Below are 18,229 nucleotides of genomic sequence, written 5' to 3' on the forward strand. Positions count from 1 at the left end.
TGTGTAGTGGTGATACGTGCTGGGGTAGGGATCGTGTGTCAGCGCGTAGTGATTGGCTGTGTGTGTTGGTGACGCGCGCTGACGGTGAAGGATCAGGGGTCAGCGCGGGGTCATGGGTTATGTGGTAGTGATTGGCTGTGTGCCGGTGACGCGCTTGAGAGGGACTGATCGTGTGGCAGCGCGGCGTGATTGGTTGTGTAGTGGTAACACGCGCTGGGGAAAACGGATCGTAGGAACAGCGCGTCGTGATTGGTCAACTAAGGAGCGATGCTCACGTCGAGGTCCGCATACACTCCGTCTCCCATGAGCGGCGACTATATAAGGGGATGCGCACAGGCGCACGGGGACGGAGTACCAGCGAAGACTGAAGACGGAGGAGGAGTCGGAACCCTGGGACCCGGGGCCGAACGTCCGTGAGAGGGCCGGCTCGTGGGACTCAGAGGTTGTGGCCCACGCCCAACCTGGGGTGGGCCTGTAGGCTCCACAGACGTTACGGGGTCAAGTGAAGTGTGTGTAGCCGGAGGAATAGAAGCTACACGAGTCAAGTGAAGTGTGTGTAGCCGGAGGAATAGAAGCTACACGAGTCAAGTGAAGTGTGTGTAGCCGGAGGAATAGAAGCTACACGAGTCAAGTGAAGTGTGTGTAGCCGGAGGAATAGAAGCTACACGAGTCAAGTGAAGTGTGTGTAGCCGGAGGAATAGTAACTACACGTGTCGAGTGAAGTGTGTGTCGTCCGAGGAATAGAGACCACTCGTTGTATAGTGACAAGTCAAGATTTAATAAAAAGTGTGTTACCCGTCAAGGAGTTTCCTGCCGTCATTCAAATACTTCAACTGGTGTCAGAAGTGAAACAGTCTTCCAAGCATGGATACAAGGAAGACCCGTCGGACTCACGAGATTGACCACGAGGATAACCTTGACGACTCGGGCCAGCTGGCATCGGGGGGTGAGGAAGAAGAAATGCCGACGCCGCAGGATCCGCCGAGGGCGCCGGACGAGCGATTGGGGACCGAAGCCGTGCTCCGCGAGGCGCACTCCCGTCTGGCGGAGCTGCTGCTCGCCGCCGCGTCCATCCTGGCGGAGATCAGCACGTCGGGAGGAGTGGGGACGTCGGCGGACATTCAACAGGGTCACCCCGCGGATTCCCGCCAAAATGACTGGGGGCTTCCCGCCTATTCTACTGCGCGGCCATCTTTTGGCGGGAACGGCGAGCACCACGTGGCGGCGGTTCTCCAAGCGCGCCCGCTTACGTCATCAACGCGCGCTGCGGACCGCCATCAGACACCCGCCATTGGGGCCGCCATCTCTCACACCGACGGAGCGGCGGAGAGGAACCACGAGGCATAGGACGACTTCATCTTTCAACAGCGCCTTCCAACATTGTCAGCCTTCAAGGCGGATGGCGGGGACTGGGGCCAATTCCAGCGCAGATTTCTGGCGCATCAGGAAATGTCCGCCTGGTCCGACGCTACGGCGCTGCGTGCACTGCCTGCCATGTTGGACGACAACGCGCTCGCGGCCTTCACGTCAGCACGGAGGTCGGACCGCTCCACGCTTAAGGCCGCGTTGGGTCTCATGGCCAAGGTCTACGGACCTCCCTCGGCGTGTCGCCATCATTTTTACGCAAGGCGGAAGGCGGACATGGAGACCGTGCTCGCCTACCGGACGGCGTTGCTGGCTCTCGCCGACGCCGCGTTCCCTCGTATGGACGAGGAGGGCCAGGACGCGTTGGTCTTGGAGCAACTGCTCAAGTTGGCCCAGGACCTGGGGGTCCCCATCAACACGGCCGACGAGATCGATATTTCTTCCTTGCGGGTCACAACAAGTATACAGGCGCACGAGGTCCTTCAACGTAAACAGGCGGTCGTCTGCAACGCTGCCGTGGCCTCAGCTCCGGGCCCGGTGGTCACCGAACCCCAAGTTGTCAGCCCACGAGAGGAGGCGTTCACCACGGGACGACCAGGGGACTGGAGGTCGGGGGTCATTCGCCTCTGCGATCGGCCCGCAAGCTGGAGCAACCGAGATCTCCGACGACCCTCATCATGTGTTATAACTGCGGCCTCCGGGGCCACGTGGCGTCCGGTTGCCGCGCTCCACGTCAGCGCGCCATGGGACCTCGGCTGGACGACGACCAAGCTCCATGTCGTCCCTACTAACCCCGGCAAGTCGCGGCACCTCACATGCTCGGCCTACATTCACGACACACATGGGCCATCGCGTTGCGGCAGAGGAGAGCCGGTTAGGGTTCGGGGATTCGGTTCGGCGAGGGGGGTTCTGCCGGGACCGGGGGGACATTAAATGGTCGGAGTTGGGGCACAGAATAGTGGCTGCCTCGGCGGGATCATCCGTCATTACGGGATTCATTGATGGGGTCGAGGTCAGGGTGTTAGTGGACACGGGGGCGTCGGCGACTATTATATCGGACCTCATTTACAACATTCTCCCCGTCCAATGTCGACCGCTGCTCCCAGTGGACGTGCCATTTTACGCCGCTAATGGGGGATCGTTGGGCATTATCGGTCAGATTAGGGCGTCCATTTGCATTGGAGATATAAAATTGTCGGGACCCGTTTTCGTTTCTTCTTCCTTGGCGGTTCCTTGTCTATTGGGCACAGATTTTTTGGCTAAAATGCCCATTAAAATTCTCATCGATCAGCGTTGCATTGAACTACCATCGGGTCGCCGTATTTCATTTTTAACGAACCCTACTGAAATTCGGATGGCGTGCGCTACGATACAAGCGTTGGCGACACAGACCGTGCACGTGCCCCCGGGTTCACAGATGTTAATTCCCCTCCGGTTGCGGAAACCGTGGGTGGGGGAGACCTCGGAACAAAGCATGCTTTTGGGTCCTTCAAATAGGGCTGTCGGAGGTCTCGATTTGTCGGTGGCTCACACTTTGGTTCGGGCTGACAAGGACCCGTTTGTCATGGTTTTAAATGCTGGGTCGCGGCCGGCCGTTATTCAGCAGGGCACCGTGCTAGCTCACGCGGCACGGGTCCCTGCGGACGAGCGGCTGGTTGCGCAGGTTGATCCGAGCCCCACGCGGAACATTACAGTGAGGGAGGACCTTGGATGGGTCGATTCGCTGTGCGCGGACTCGAACGATTTGTCAACGGTACAGTTGGGTGCGCTGCGTGCGTTGCTGATAGAGTTTTCTGATGTGTTCAGTAAGCATAAGTATGACATTGGGTGCACGAACCTGTTACGCCACCATATTGAAACGGGCGATGCGGCACCGGTCAGGCAAAATCCCTTCCGACTGAGTCCTGCTGAGAAGGAACACGTTCAGTCGGCCGTCAACGATATGCTGGAAGCCGACATTATTTCGCCTTCTTCCAGTCCTTGGGGAGCACCTATTGTGCTGGTTAAAAAGCAGGACGGGTCCTTGCGATTTTGCGTAGATTTCCGTTGCCTGAATAAAATCTCTGTGGCTGACGCGTATCCGCTCCCCAGAATGGACGAGTTCCTCGATGCATTGTCTGGTGCGCAATATTTTTCGACTCTTGATTTATTATCGGGATTCTGGCAGTTGCCACTCGACGACGAGTCTAAACCTAAGACAGCATTTCGGACTCCAGGGGGCCTGTTCCAGTTTAACCGGTTACCCATGGGACTTCACTCCGCTCCCGCGATGTTTCAGCGCCTTATGGAGTTGGTTTTGTCGGGCTTGCAATGGGATACGTGCTTGATTTACCTGGACGATGTCATTGTTTTCAGTAAGACGTTTGAGGAACACCTCCAGCGATTGAGAAGGGTGTTCTTGAGAATGTGATCGGCTAATTTAAAGTTTAAACCGGCCAAATGCCACCTTCTTCGTAAGTCCGTTAGATACTTGGGCCACATTGTCGACTCTTCGGGGATCTCTACCGATCCCGCGAAGACGGACTGTGTCAGTTCATGGCCGACGCCCACGTCAGTTTCGGACGTGCGCAGTTTCATCGGTTTTGCTTCTTATTACCGCCGATTTGTTGAGCATTTCGCCACCATTGCAAAACCCTTGCACGCTCTAACGGCAAAAGGAGTCAAGTTCCGATGGGGACCGGAGGAGGAGGCCGCGTTCTGCTCCCTCCGGGATGCCTTGGTGGGTGCCCCACCCTTGCGTTATCCTGACTTTGCGAGTCCCTTCTTGCTAGACACGGATGCTAGCAACACGGGCATTGGGGGGGTGCTCTCGCAAGTCGTTGGGGGAGTCGAAAGGGTGGTCGCCTATGGTAGCAGGGTATTGTCACCGGCGGAGCAGCGCTACTGCGTCACCCGTCGCGAGCTGCTTGCTATTGTTTTTTTTGTACAACAATTTAGACCGTATCTCTATGGCCGTCACTTTACGGTCCGGACGGACCACGCGGCGCTTCAGTATTCATTGAGGGTCGCCCAACCCTCGGGCCAATTGTCACGGTGGTTGGAAGTCCTCCAGGACTATCAGTTCACGACTACATACCGTAAGGGGTTGCGCCACACAAACGCCGATGCCCTGTCGCGATTGTCGCCTTGTCACAAATGTGCCTGCTTATCGGGATCGGCGTGCTGTAAACTGACAGTTGGGGAAGGTATGGGGGCGTTGGCTGCGACCGCGGGTGCACCAATCGGGGATGTTCCCGCTACCCCTGAGGGAGAGGACTCGCTACTCTCACTGTCGCTGATTGAGTGGGGCCGTCTTCAAATGGAAGACAGCTCCCTGCTAGCATTGCGCCGCACGGTGGGGGGTCCCGAGGAGGGCCGGGAGCGAACTGGCTCCTGGGTACCTAAGCAAGGCCTATTAATGAGATGGGATAGTTTGTGCCGGCGGCACTCACTTGTGGTGCCTTCCGCTGTGAGGGGGAAAGTTGTCCTGGCCGCACATGAACGCCTCTTGCATTTGGGAGGAAACAAAACGCTTGCTCTGCTTCAGCGTGACTATTATTGGCCGGGGATGGAGAGTGACGTGGTGAATATTCTAAAGGGATGTGTTGATTGCGCCAGACAGAAACCACCGCCCGTGGCATCTAATCCACCGCTGCAATCTATTCAGGTCTCGTGCACTAACGAGCTCGTTGCGCTCGATATTTTGGGGCCTTTTCCAGTCACGCCTAGGGGTAATAAGTACCTGTTGGTGGGTGTCGAATATTTTACCCGGTGGCCTATGGCGTGGCCACTCGCCAACCAGTCAGCGGCGGCTGTGACGGACGCCTTTGTCCAGGTCTACGTCCTGGACAAGGGGGCTCCCGAACGCTTGCTGACCGACCAAGGGAAACATTTTTCAAGTAAATTGCTGCAAGAGGTGTGCGACCTATTGGGTACTAAGAAGGTGCGTACCTCCCCGTACCACCCACAGACGGACGGGATGGTGGAGAGACTCCACAGGACTTTGACTTCTATGCTGTGCCAGCAGGTGTGTGAGGCACATGTTGATTGGGACCTGCAGGTCCCGGGGGTCCTCGCCGCGTATAGAATGGCCCCCCATTCAGCAACGGGATTTTCCCCATTCTATCTGATGTACGGTCGGGAAGCCGACCCGCCCATGGAAACGCAGCTGGGCCTGTCCGCACCACGAACAAATTCGAAATTGGCAGAACATATTAAATTTAATATCCATAAGCTGACAGAGGCAAGGGAGGCCGCACGGCTTAATTCGCGGGCTCGCCAAATTGCAAACGAGCGGTTGCGTGCACGGAAGGTGTCCGTGCACGACTGGAAACCAGGTGATAGGGCCTGGCTGCATTGCCCTCAGGCACCTTTGGCTACGTCGCCTAAATTGTTGAAGCCATGGCGGGGACCCATGGAGGTCGTGCGGGTTGCACGCCCCCAGTGCGTTCAAATAAAATGGGGAAAGCGCCGTTGGTACGTCCACCCCTCCCGACTGAAACCGTTCTCGCCTCCATATGGCCTCCCTTTGTGTCGTGAGGGCCGAGCATGTGACGTGACCGACGACCCAAGGGGGGAAATGTCTCTGCCTGATCCTCACATGTCTCCGCCTGATTCGCTCCCAGGTGTCTCGGAACTGACAGCTGCCGACCACCGGCGGCCGGATCTTCGCGGCGCGGCCGGTCCTTCCAGGCCCGATCCGCGCCGTCCAGAGCAGCCGGAGCCACCGGACGGTCGTCAGCGTCCCATCCCATACGACGGACCGGCCAGGCGGACTCGCGCTAGGTCGCGCTACTTGTTATGATCTACCGATTGAGGAGTCGAGGCGGCCGGAGCGCCTCGTCACTGCATGTAGTCGCAGAGACACTGGACGCGTTCATTTTCTGGAATTCGCTTTTATTGTGTTGTTCGTCGGGCTGTACATAGCTTCTTATCTAGGTGTTGTGTGTGTTGTTGTTGACTTTTATTGTGTTGGTTGTCGATTTGTACATAGGTTGTTGTTGTTGTTGTGTTGTTGTTGTTGCATTACAGGGCACACTGGGGGGTGGGGTTTTTCTTGTGTTGACGTTGTGTTGTGTTGTTGTTTAGCAGCCGGGCTGGCTGCGAGCTATGTGGGAGGGGGTGATGTAGTGGTGATACGCGCTGGGGTAGGGATCGTGTGTCAGCGCGTAGTGATTGGCTGTGTGTGTTGGTGACGCGCGCTGACGGTGAAGGATCAGGGGTCAGCGCGGGGTCATGGGTTATGTGGTAGTGATTGGCTGTGTGCCGGTGACGCGCTTGAGAGGGAGTGATCGTGTGGCAGCGCGGCGTGATTGGTTGTGTAGTGGTAACACGCGCTGGGGAAAACAGATCGTAGGAACAGCACGTCGTGATTGGTCAACTAAGGAGCGATGCTCACGTCGAGGTCCACATACACTCCGTCTCCCGTGAGCGGGGACTATATAAGGGGATGCGCACAGGCGCACGGGGAGGGAGTACCAGCGAAAACTGAAGACGGATGAGGAGGCGGAACCCTGGGACCCGGGGCCGAACGTCCGTGAGAGGGCCGGCTCGTGGGACTCAGAGGTTGTGGCCCACGCCCAAGCTGGGGTGGGCCTGTAGGCTCCACGGACGTTACGGGGTCAAGTGAAGTGTGTGTAGCCGGAGGAATAGAAGCTACACGAGTCAAGTGAAGTGTGTGTAGCCGGAGGAATAGAAGCTACACGAGTCAAGTGAAGTGTGTGTAGCCGGAGGAATAGAAGCTACACGAGTCAAGTGAAGTGTGTGTAGCCGGAGGAATAGAAGCTACACGAGTCAAGTGAAGTGTGTGTAGCCGGAGGAATAGTAACTACACGTGTCGAGTGAAGTGTGTGTCGTCCGAGGAATAGAGACCACTCGTTGTATAGTGACAAGTCAAGATTTAATAAAAAGTGTGTTACCCGTCAAGGAGTTTCCTGCCGTCATTAAAATACTTCACATGTGGGGAATCTAACGGCTTTACTATCGAGGACTCGGTCAGAGTGGGGCAGATTTGTGATTGACAGAAATTATAACTAGAAATAATCTCTAATACTCAATAAATAATAGCTTGAAATGTTGAAGGATTCATCTTTAAAAGTTAAGGCTTTTGAGTGCCGCAGGTGATTCAACGTTTGGTGAAATTAACGTTATAAAAGGGAACAGCAAGTGATTTTAAATTGTAATAACAATGAGAGCCTGTGGCCAAAACATTTTAAAAAGTGTAGCTCTCCCCGATGGGGAATTGAACCCTGGTCTCCCGCGTTCCATGTGGGGAAACTAACGACTTTATCATCGAGGACTCGGTCAGAGTGGGGCTAATTCGTGATTGACAGCAATTATAAAAAAAAACTCATATTCTCAGTAAATAACAGCTTGAAATGAAGAAGGATTCATCTTTAAAAGTTCAGGCTTTTGAGTGCAGCAGGTGACTCAACGTTTGGTGAAATTAACGTGATAAAAGGGAACAGCAAGTAATTTTGAATTGTAATAACAATGAGAGCCAGTGGCCATTTTCTTTTTAAAAAGAGTTGCTTTCCCTGACGTGGAATTGAACCCCGGTCTGCCGCGTGACAGGCGGGGATACTAACCACTATACTATCGAGGACTCGCTCAGAATGAGGCTGATTCTAGATTGACTGATATTATAAAAAGTAGAAATGAACCCATATACTCGGCATGTTACCGATTGAAATGAAGAGGGGTTTATCTTTAAAAGTTCAAGCTGGTTAGAGCAGCAGGTTACTTCACAATTGGTGAAAATCACGTGATTAAAGTCAAGAGCAAGTCCTTTTAAATTGTAATAACAATGAGAGCCAGTGGCCATTTTTTTAAAAAAGAGTTGCTCTCCCCGACAGGGAATTGAACCCTGGTCTCCCGCGTTACATGTGGGGAACCTAACGACTTTACTATCGAGGACTCGGTCTGAGTGGGGCAGATTTGTGATTGACAGAAATTATAACTAGAAATCATCTCTAATACTCAATAAATAATAGCTTGAAATGTTGAAGGATTCATCTTTAAAAGGTAAGGCTTTTGAGTGCAGCAGGTGATTTAACGTTTGGTGAAATTACGTTATAAAAGGGAACAGCAAGTGATTTTAAATTGTAATAACAATGAGAGCCAGTGGCCAAAGCATTTTTAAAAGTGTAGCTCTCCCCGACGGGGAATTGAACCCCGGTCTCGCGCGTGACAGGCGGGGATACTACCCTGCGGAAGAGCGGCTGGTTGCGCAGGTTGATCTGAGCCCCACGCGGAACATTACAGTGAGGGAGGACCTTGGATGGGTCGATTCGCTGTGCGCGGACTCGAACGATTTGTCAACGGTACAGTTGGGTGCGCTGCGTGCGTTGCTGATAGAGTTTTCTGATGTGTTCAGTAAGCATAAGTATGACATTGGGTGCACGAACCTGTTACGCCACCATATTGAAACGGGCGATGCGGCACCGGTCAGGCAAAATCCCTTCCGACTGAGTCCTGCTGAGAAGGAACACGTTCAGTCGGCCGTCAACGATATGCTGGAAGCCGACATTATTTCGCCTTCTTCCAGTCCTTGGGGAGCACCTATTGTGCTGGTTAAAAAGCAGGACGGGTCCTTGCGATTTTGCGTAGATTTCCGTTGCCTGAATAAAATCTCTGTGGCTGACGCGTAACCGCTCACCAGAATGGACGAGTTCCTCGATGCATTGTCTGGTGCGCGATATTTTTCGACTCTTGATTTATTATCGGGATTCTGGCAGTTGCCACTCGACGACGAGTCTAAACCTAAGACAGCATTTCGGACTCCAGGGGGCCTGTTCCAGTTTAACCGGTTACCCATGGGACTTCACTCCGCTCCCGCGACGTTTCAGCGCCTTATGGAGTTGGTTTTGTCGGGCTTGCAATGGGATACGTGCTTGATTTACCTTGACGATGTCATTGTTTTCAGTAAGACGTTTGAGGAACACCTCCAGCGATTGAGAAGGGTGTTCTTGAGAATGCGATCGGCTAATTTAAAGTTTAAACCGGCCAAATGCCACCTTCTTCGTAAGTCCGTTAGATACTTGGGCCACATTGTCGACTCTTCGGGGATCTCTACCGATCCCGCGAAGACGGACTGTGTCAGTTCATGGCCGACGCCCACGTCAGTTTCGGACGTGCGCAGTTTCATCGGTTTTGCTTCTTATTACCGCCGATTCGTTGAGCATTTCGCCACCATTGCAAAACCCTTGCACGCTCTAACGGCAAAAGGAGTCAAGTTCCGATGGGGACCGGAGGAGGAGGCCGCGTTCTGCTCCCTCCGGGATGCCTTGGTGGGTGCCCCACCCTTGCGTTATCCTGACTTTGCGAGTCCCTTCTTGCTAGACACGGATGCTAGCAACACGGGCATTGGGGGGGTGCTCTCGCAAGTCGTTGGGGGAGTCGAAAGGGTGGTCGCCTATGGTAGCAGGGTATTGTCACCGGCGGAGCAGCGCTACTGCGTCACCCGTCGCGAGCTGCTTGCTATTGTTTTTTTTGTACAACAATTTAGACCGTATCTCTATGGCCGTCACTTTACGGTCCGGACGGACCACGCGGCGCTTCAGTATTCATTGAGGGTCGCCCAACCCTCGGGCCAATTGTCACGGTGGTTGGAAGTCCTCCAGGACTATCAGTTCACGACTACATACCGTAAGGGGTTGCGCCACACAAACGCCGATGCCCTGTCGCGATTGTCGCCTTGTCACAAATGTGCCTGCTTATCGGGATCGGCGTGCTGTAAACTGACAGTTGGGGAAGGTATGGGGGCGTTGGCTGCGACCGCGGGTGCACCAATCGGGGATGTTCCCGCTACCCCTGAGGGAGAGGACTCGCTACTCTCACTGTCGCTGATTGAGTGGGGCCGTCTCCAAATGGAAGACAGCTCCCTGCTAGCATTGCGCCGCAGGGTGGGGGGTCCCGAGGAGGGCCGGGAGCGAACTGGCTCCTGGGTACTTAAGCAAGGCCTATTAATGAGATGGGATAGTTTGTCCCGGCGGCACTCACTTGTGGTGCCTTCCGCTGTGAGGGGGAAAGTTGTCCTGGCCGCACATGAACGCCTCTTGCATTTGGGAGGAAACAAAATGCTTGCTCTGCTTCAGCGTGACTATTATTGGCCGGGGATGGAGAGTGACGTGGTGAATATTCTAAAGGGATGTGTTGATTGCGCCAGACAGAAACCACCGCCCGTGGCATCTAATCCACCGCTGCAATCTATTCAGGTCTCGTGCACTAACGAGCTCGTTGCGCTCGATATTTTGGGGCCTTTTCCAGTCACGCCTAGGGGTAATAAGTACCTGTTGGTGGGTGTCGAATATTTTACCCGGTGGCCTATGGCGTGGCCACTCGCCAACCAGTCGGCGGCGGCTGTGACGGACGCCTTTGTCCAGGTCTACGTCCTGGACAAGGGGGCTCCCGAACGCTTGCTGACCGACCAAGGGAAACATTTTTCAAGTAAATTGCTGCAAGAGGTGTGCGACCTATTGGGTACTAAGAAGGTGCGTACCTCCCCGTACCACCCACAGACGGACGGGATGGTGGAGAGACTCCACAGGACTTTGACTTCTATGCTGTGCCAGCAGGTGTGTGAGGCACATGTTGATTGGGACCTGCAGGTCCCGGGGGTCCTCGCCGCGTATAGAATGGCCCCCCATTCAGCAACGGGATTTTCCCCATTCTATCTGATGTACGGTCGGGAAGCCGACCCGCCCATGGAAACGCAGCTGGGCCTGTCCGCACCACGAACAAATTCGAAATTGGCAGAACATATTAAATTTAATATCCATAAGCTGACAGAGGCAAGGGAGGCCGCACGGCTTAATTCGCGGGCTCGCCAAATTGCAAACGAGCGGTTGCGTGCACGGAAGGTGTCCGTGCACGACTGGAAACCAGGTGATAGGGCCTGGCTGCATTGCCCTCAGGCACCTTTGGCTACGTCGCCTAAATTGTTGAAGCCATGGCGGGGACCCATGGAGGTCGTGCGGGTTGCACGCCCCCAGTGCGTTCAAATAAAATGGGGAAAGCGCCGTTGGTACGTCCACCCCTCCCGACTGAAACCGTTCTCGCCTCCATATGGCCTCCCTTTGTGTCGTGAGGGCCGAGCATGTGACGTGACCGACGACCCAAGGGGGGAAATGTCTCTGCCTGATCCTGACATGTCTCCGCCTGATTCGCTCCCAGGTGTCTCGGAACTGACAGCTGCCGACCACCGGCGGCCGGATCTTCGCGGCGCGGCCGGTCCTTCCAGGCCCGATCCGCGCCGTCCAGAGCAGCCGGAGCCACCGGACGGTCGTCAGCGTCCCGTCCCATACGACGGATCGGCCAGGCGGACTCGCGCTAGGTCGCGCTACTTGTTATGATCTACCGATTGAGGAGTCGAGGCGGCCGGAGCGCCTCGTCACTGCATGTAGTCGCAGAGACACTGGACGCGTTCATTTTCTGGAATTCGCTTTTATTGTGTTGTTCGTCGGGCTGTACATAGCTTCTTATCTAGGTGTTGTGTGTGTTGTTGTTGACTTTTATTGTGTTGGTTGTCGATTTGTACATAGGTTGTTGTTGTTGTTGTGTTGTTGTTGTTGCGTTACAGGGCACACTGGGGGGTGGGGTTTTTCTTGTGTTGACGTTGTGTTGTGTTGTTGTTTAGCAGCCGGGCTGGCTGCGAGCTATGTGGGAGGGGGTGATGTAGTGGTGATACGCGCTGGGGTAGGGATCGTGTGTCAGCGCGTAGTGATTGGCTGTGTGTGTTGGTGACGCGCGCTGACGGTGAAGGATCAGGGGTCAGCGCGGGGTCATGGGTTATGTGGTAGTGATTGGCTGTGTGCCGGTGACGCGCTTGAGAGGGAGTGATCGTGTGGCAGCGCGGCGTGATTGGTTGTGTAGTGGTAACACGCGCTGGGGAAAACAGATCGTAGGAACAGCGCGTCGTGATTGGTCAACTAAGGAGCGATGCTCACGTCGAGGTCCACATACACTCCGTCTCCCGTGAGCGGGGACTATATAAGGGGATGCGCACAGGCGCACGGGGAGGGAGTACCAGCGAAAACTGAAGACGGATGAGGAGGCGGAACCCTGGGACCCGGGGCCGAACGTCCGTGAGAGGGCCGGCTCGTGGGACTCAGAGGTTGTGGCCCACGCCCAAGCTGGGGTGGGCCTGTAGGCTCCACGGACGTTACGGGGTCAAGTGAAGTGTGTGTAGCCGGAGGAATAGAAGCTACACGAGTCAAGTGAAGTGTGTGTAGCCGGAGGAATAGAAGCTACACGAGTCAAGTGAAGTGTGTGTAGCCGGAGGAATAGAAGCTACACGAGTCAAGTGAAGTGTGTGTAGCCGGAGGAATAGAAGCTACACGAGTCAAGTGAAGTGTGTGTAGCCGGAGGAATAGTAACTACACGTGTCGAGTGAAGTGTGTGTCGTCCGAGGAATAGAGACCACTCGTTGTATAGTGACAAGTCAAGATTTAATAAAAAGTGTGTTACCCGTCAAGGAGTTTCCTGCCGTCATTCAAATACTTCACATGTGGGGAATCTAACGGCTTTACTATCGAGGACTCGGTCAGAGTGGGGCAGATTTGTGATTGACAGAAATTATAACTAGAAATAATCTCTAATACTCAATAAATAATAGCTTGAAATGTTGAAGGATTCATCTTTAAAAGTTAAGGCTTTTGAGTGCCGCAGGTGATTCAACGTTTGGTGAAATTAACGTTATAAAAGGGAACAGCAAGTGATTTGAAATTGTAATAACAATGAGAGCCTGTGGCCAAAACATTTTAAAAAGTGTAGCTCTCCCCGATGGGGAATTGAACCCTGGTCTCCCGCGTTCCATGTGGGGAAACTAACGACTTTATCATCGAGGACTCGGTCAGAGTGGGGCTAATTCGTGATTGACAGCAATTATAAAAAAAAACTCATATTCTCAGTAAATAATAGCTTGAAATGAAGAAGGATTCATCTTTAAAAGTTCAGGCTTTTGAGTGCAGCAGGTGACTCAACGTTTGGTGAAATTAACGTGATAAAAGGGAACAGCAAGTAATTTTGAATTGTAATAACAATGAGAGCCAGTGGCCATTTTCTTTTTAAAAAGAGTTGCTTTCACAGACGTGGAATTGAACCCCGGTCTGCCGCGTGACAGGCGGGGATACTAACCACTATATTATCGAGGACTCGCTCAGAATGAGGCAGATTGTAGATTGACTGAAATTATAAGAAGTAGAAATGAACCCATATACTCGGCATATTACCGATTGAAATGAAGAGGGGTTTATCTTTAAAAGTTCAAGCTGGTTAGAGCAGCAGGTTACTTCATAATTGGTGAAAATCACGTGATTAAAGTCAAGGGCAAGTCCTTTTAAATTGTAATAACAATGAGAGCCAGTGGCCATTTTTTTAAAAAGAGTTGCTCTCCCGACAGGGAATTGAACCCTGGTCTCCCGCGTTACATGTGGGGAACCTAACGACTTTACTATCGAGGACTCGGTCTGAGTGGGGCAGATTTGTGATTGACAGAAATTATAACTAGAAATCATCTCTAATACTCAATAAATAATAGCTTGAAATGTTGAAGGATTCATCTTTAAAAGGTAAGGCTTTTGAGTGCAGCAGGTGATTTAACGTTTGGTGAAATTACGTTATAAAAGGGAACAGCAAGTGATTTTAAATTGTAATAACAATGAGAGCCAGTGGCCAAAACATTTTTAAAAGTGTAGCTCTCCCCGACGGGGAATTGAACCCCGGTCTCGCGCGTGACAGGCGGGGATACTAACCACTATACTATCAAGGACTCGCTCAGAATGCAACTGATTCTAGATTGATTGATATTATAACAAGTAGAAATGAACCCATATTCTCGGCATATTACTGATTGAAATGAAGAGGGGTTTATCTTTAAAAGTTCAAGCTGGTTAGAGCAGCAGGTTACCTAACGATTAGGGAAAATCATGTGATTAAAGTCAAGAGCAAGTCCTTTTAAATTGTAATAACAATGAGAGCCAGTGGCCATTTTTTTTAAAAAGAGTTTTTCTCCGCGACGGGGAATTGAACCCTGGTCTCCCGCGTTACATTTGGGGAACCTAACGGCTTTACTATCGAGGACTCGGTCAGAGTGGGAAGATTTGTGATTGACAGAAATTATAACTAGAAATAATCTCTAATACTCAATAAATAATAGCTTGAAATGTTGAAGGATTCATCTTTAAAAGTTAAGGCTTTTGAGTGCAGCAGGTGATTTAACGTTTGGTGAAATTAACGTTATAAAAGGGAACAGCAAGTGATTTTAAATTGTAATAACAATGAGAGCCAGTGGCCAATTTCTTTTTTAAAAGTGCTGCTCTCCCGGACGGGGAGTTGAAACCCGGTCTCCCGCGTGACAGGCGGGGATACTAACCACTATACTATCGAGGACTCGCTCGTTTTTCGACTGATTCTAGATTGACTGATATTATAAAAAGTAGAAATTAACCCATATACTCGGCATATTACCGATTGAAATGAAGAGGGGTTTATCTTCAAAAGTTCAAGCTGGTTAGAGCAGCCGGTTACTTCACAATTGGTGAAAATCACGTGATTGAAGTCAAGAGCAAGTCCTTTTAAATTGTAATAACAATAAGAGCCAGTGGCCATTTTTTTAAAAAGAGTTTTTCTCCGCGACGGGGAATTGAACCCTGGTCTCCCGCGTTACATTTGGGGAACCTAACGGCTTTACTATCGAGGACTCGGTCAGAGTGGGAAGATTTGTGATTGACAGAAATTATAACTAGAAATAATCTCTAATACTCAATAAATAATAGCTTGAAATGTTGAAGGATTCATCTTTAAAAGTTAAGGCTTTTGAGTGCAGCAGGTGATTTAACGTTTGGTGAAATTAACGTTATAAAAGGGAACAGCAAGTGATTTTAAATTGTAATAACAATGAGAGCCAGTGGCCAATTTCTTTTTTAAAAGTGCTGCTCTCCCGGACGGGGAGTTGAAACCCGGTCTCCCGCGTGACAGGCGGGGATACTAACCACTATACTATCGAGGACTCGCTCGTTTTTCGACTGATTCTAGATTGACTGATATTATAAAAAGTAGAAATTAACCCATATACTCGGCATATTACCGATTGAAATGAAGAGGGGTTTATCTTCAAAAGTTCAAGCTGGTTAGAGCAGCCGGTTACTTCACAATTGGTGAAAATCACGTGATTGAAGTCAAGAGCAAGTCCTTTTAAATTGTAATAACAATAAGAGCCAGTGGCCATTTTTTTAAAAAGAGTTTTTCTCCGCGACGGGGAATTGAACCCTGGTCTCCCGCGTTACATTTGGGGAACCTAACGGCTTTACTATCGAGGACTCGGTCAGAGTGGGAAGATTTGTGATTGACAGAAATTATAACTAGAAATAATCTCTAATACTCAATAAATAATAGCTTGAAATGTTGAAGGATTCATCTTTAAAAGTTAAGGCTTTTGAGTGCAGCAGGTGATTTAACTTTTGGTGAAATTAACGTTATAAAAGGGAACAGCAAGTGATTTTAAATTGTAATAACAATGAGAGCCAGTGGCCAATTTCTTTTTTAAAAGTGTTGCTCTCCCCGACAGGGAATTGAAACCCTGTCTCCCGCGTGACAGGCGAGGATACTAACCACTATACTATCGAGGACTCGCTCAGAATGAGGCTGATTGTAGATTCATTGAAATTATAAGAAGTAGAAATGAACACATATACGGCATATTACCCATTGAAATGAAGAGGGGTTTATCTTCAAAAGTTCAAGCTGGTTAGAGCAGCAGGTTACCTAACGATTAGGGAAAATCACGTGATTAAAGTCAAGAGCAAGTCCTTTTAAATTGTAATAACAATGAGAGCCAGTGGCCATTTTCTTTTAAAAAAGAGTTGCTCTCCCCGACGGGGAATTGAACCCTGGTCTCCCGCGTTACATTTGGGGAACCTAACGGCTTTACTATCGAGGACTCGGTCAGAGTGGGGCAGATTTGTGATTGACAGAAATTATAACTAGAAATAATCTTTAATACTTAATAAATAATCGTTTGAAATGAAGACGGATTCATCTTTAAAAGTTAAGGCTTTTGAGTGCACCAGGTGATTTAACGTTTGGTGAAATTAACGTTATAAAAGGGAACAGCAAGTGATTTTGAATTGTAATAACAATGAGATCCAGTGGCCAAAACCTTTTGAAAAGTGTATCTCTCCCCGACAAGGAATTGAACTCCGGTCTCCCGCGTGAGAAGCGGGTTACTAACCACTATACTATCGAGGACTCGCTCAGAATTCGACTGATTCTAGATTGACTGATATTATAACAAGTAGAAATGAACCCATATACTCGGCATATTACTGATTGAAATGAAGAGGAGTTTATCTATAAAGTTTTGGCTGGTTAGAGCAGCAGGTTACCTAACGATTAGGGAAAATAACGTGATTAAAATCAAGAGCACGCCTTTTCAAATAGTAATAACAATAAGGAGAGCCAGAGGCCAAAACATTTTTTAAAAGAGTAGTTCTTCCCGACGGGGAATTGAACCCTGGTCTCCCGCGTTCCATGTGGGGAAACTAACGACGTTACTATCGAGGACTCGGTCAGAGTCGGGCTAATTCGTGATTGACAGCAATTATAACAGAAAAAAACTCATATTCTCAGTAGATAATAGCTTGAAATGAAGAAGGATTCATCTTTAAAAGTTCAGGCTTTTGAGTGCAGCAGGTGACTCAACGTTTGGTGAAATTAACGTGATAAAAGGGAACAGCAAGTAATTTTAAATTGTAATAACAATGAGAGCCAGTGGCCATTTTCTTTTTTAAAAGAGTAGTTCTTTCCGACGGGGAATTGAACCCTGGTCTCCCGCGTTACATGTGGGGAACCTAACGACTTTGCTATCGAGGACTCGGTCAGAGTGGGGCAGATTTGTGATTGACAGAAATTGTAACTAGGACTTAATAAATAATCGTTTGAAATGAAGATGGATTCATCTTTAAAAGTTAAGGCTTTTGAGTGCACCAGGTGATTTAACGTTTGGTGAAATTAACGTTATAAAAGGGAACAGCAAGTGATTTTAAATTGTAATAACAATGAGAGCCAGTGGCCAATTTCTTTTTTAAAAGTGTTGCTCTCCCCGACGGGGAATTGAACCCCGGTCTCCCGCGTGACAGGCGGGGATACTAACCACTATACTATCGAGGACTCGCTCGGAATTCGACTGATTCTAGATTGACTGATATTATAAAAAGTAGAAATGAACCCATATACTCGGCATATTACCGATTAAAATGAAGAGGGGTTTATCTTCAAAAGTTCAAGCTGGTTAGAGCATCCGGTTACTTAACAATTGGTGAAAATCACGTGATTGAAGTCAAAAGCAAGTCCTTTTAAACTGTAATAACAATGAGAGCCAGTGGCCATTTTTTAAAAAAGAGTTGCTCTCTCCGACGGGGAATTGAACCCTGGTCCCCCGCGTTACATGTGGGGAACCTAACGACTTTACTATCGAGGACTCGGTCAGAGTGGGGCAGATTTGGGATTGACAGAAATTGTAACTAGATATAATCTCTAATACTTAATAAATAATCGTTTGAAATGAAGAAGGAGTCATCTTTAAAAGTTCAGGCTTTTGAGTGCAGCAGGTGATTTAACGTTTGGTGAAATTAACGTTATAAAAGGGAACAGCAAGTGATTTTAAATTGTAAAAACAATGAGAGCCAGTGGCCAAAACATTTTAAAAAGTGTAGCTCTCCCCGACAGTGAATTGAACCCCGGTCTCCCGCGAGACAGGCGGGGATACTAACCACTATACTATCGAGGACTCGTTCGGAATTCGACTGATTTTAGATTTACTGATATTATAAAACGTAGAAATGAACCCATATACTCGGCATATTACCGATTGAAATGAAGAGGGATT

General features: G+C 50.2%; 1 non-coding gene across 1 annotated transcript; it reads right to left on the reverse strand.

The window, feature by feature from the left end:
• Positions 1–17,439: 17,439 nt before the first annotated feature.
• TRNAD-GUC (transfer RNA aspartic acid (anticodon GUC)) lies at positions 17,440–17,511 on the reverse strand. The gene has a single exon. It is a non-coding gene; the product is annotated as a tRNA-Asp (tRNA).
• Between the last annotated feature and the right edge of the window lie 718 nt (positions 17,512–18,229).

Source organism: Lampetra fluviatilis, chromosome 66, assembly GCF_964198595.1.
Source record: "Lampetra fluviatilis chromosome 66, kcLamFluv1.1, whole genome shotgun sequence".
Lineage (NCBI taxonomy): Eukaryota > Metazoa > Chordata > Hyperoartia > Petromyzontiformes > Petromyzontidae > Lampetra > Lampetra fluviatilis.